The sequence below is a fragment of the Pinus tabuliformis genome, chromosome 4_1, assembly GCF_031772625.1.
Source record: "Pinus tabuliformis cultivar Carrire ecotype Pingquan chromosome 4_1, CPIR1, whole genome shotgun sequence".
Taxonomy (NCBI): Eukaryota; Viridiplantae; Streptophyta; class Pinopsida; order Pinales; family Pinaceae; genus Pinus; species Pinus tabuliformis.
In genome coordinates, this window is record NC_142303.1 from 22,743,534 (window position 1) to 22,745,476 (window position 1,943).

General features: G+C 39.5%; 1 pseudogene; it reads right to left on the reverse strand.

Moving 5' to 3' along the window:
- Nucleotides 1–667: 667 nt before the first annotated feature.
- Nucleotides 668–1,228, reverse strand: LOC149174005 (isochorismate synthase, chloroplastic pseudogene; annotated as a pseudogene).
- Nucleotides 1,229–1,943: the final 715 nt, after the last annotated feature.

Below are 1,943 nucleotides of genomic sequence, written 5' to 3' on the forward strand. Positions count from 1 at the left end.
TTAAGTTCTGTATCCACCTTTAGGAGCAACCATTCCGATGACGGTGCCGCCAGACACAGATGGCATTTTGTCAAGAGCGCTACACATGCAACACCGAATGCTTGAGATTAGACGGGAACACTCCACGCATTTCAATCAACTTCAGAGTCTCATGTTGTTTCTAACTGCCACGCTTCTTAGTTGGAGATATAACCGACAAGTCTACATTCAATGTTTCGGTGGGAACCTGAAAAATTCCAACAGCAGATTTCGCATTTGAAACTTTTGATGTGTCAGACCAAGTTATAGAAGGCACCTACGGAGATAAATGATCGATTATTTGTTGACTATTAGAATTTTGTTTAGAAGTTGTTGATACTGAAACTTAAAGGACCTTCACTCCTGCTGCTACTTCCAACCCGACTTGTCTAATTCCATAGCTTGACAGATGCATCATTGCTGATCTGATTCCCACAGCAAATTCAGCTTCCTTGCCTCCAAACCTTCCCACAGGTCCAGCATACATTCCTCGATCAAATATCTCATTATGGCTGATAAAATTACTTGCAGCCTCTTGTAGATGCCCACAAACTGCTGGGGTTGGATGAAGTAACGACAAAAGAGAAAATTCACCAGCTTCATCTTTCAGTTCACCTATCAAACGGGCATATAGATGCTGCACCTTTGCCTACTTTATAAGGCTTTTCTCAGACTCCACATTAACATATTTGCAAATTGTCTCCATCTTCTCCTTGATATTCTCTTTAACTATTTCAAATTCACGGTGATCTTTAGAGCTGTAGAGCAAATCTAGTCCAATCTGTAAATCCTCCATGCTATTATGTCCTCGAGCACGGGTTCCAGCAACTGCTTCACTTGAAACAAGGCTGTCATTCCTATAAAATAGTTTCTCTGGCATGCTTCCAATAAAAGCCGATAGTTTGGGAAGCTGAAAACAGAATTGATACGCATTTTGATCATTTTCCTGGAGAGAAGATATCAACTCAAAAGGATCAATGTTTCCATCTATTTCAAGCTTTGACCTCCTAGCTAAAACAACCTTAGAAAGGCTGCTCCAATCAAGAAAAGGAATGCTACGAATAAGCTTTGGAGAATTTTTCCAGCCTTCAGCACTGTTCAAACTTATCAGTTCTAAGGCCTTATGCACAGTGGCATCCCAGGAATGCTCATCTGGAACATTATTCTTGTTTATCATGGTCAAATGAAGCATGTTTCCAGATGTTCTCATTTCAGCAGATACCTGGTGCAATGTCAGTTCAAGCGTATCTAATCCTTTGTTGAAGGTCCACAAAAGAGAATTATCCCATGCAATAGTTGCTGCTAGAACAGAATTTCCATCAAATCTTTAATATGAGACTCCCCTCTTATATCATTATCATCCAACAGAAAAGAATAATCTATCGAAGACTGCACAAGCTCTTATTTGATTTACCAAGAAAATTGGCCACTAAACCATAGACACTGTTTTGCAACAATGCCACATATGCAGCTCTGTGTAGTGCTTCTAGAAGCTTCCCTTAAATATCTGTCATTTCCCAATTTCGCAGCGCAGCCAATGCAAGATCAGTGTTTTTCGCTACGAAATCACTAAAACAGGTGGCGCTGCGAAACTGCTAAAGGATGCATACGCTACGAAAACACTTTGTCTTTAAGCTAATCTAAGCAATTTTTTGAAAACAGCATTTTCAGTGATAACAGGCACCAAAACAATAGGTGAACCACATGGTGAAGAAGATGGTCTAATGATCCCTTTATCCAAAAACTCTTGAATTTTCTTTTTAATTTCAGCACTTTCCATCACTGACATCATGTACATGCCAATGTTAGAAAGATAACAATCTTGCTACAACTGTATCTCATGTTGGATTCCTCTCTTGGGAGGCAATCCTTTTGGTTCTTGAAACATCTCATCATATTGGTTAACTATATCAACCAACTCATAT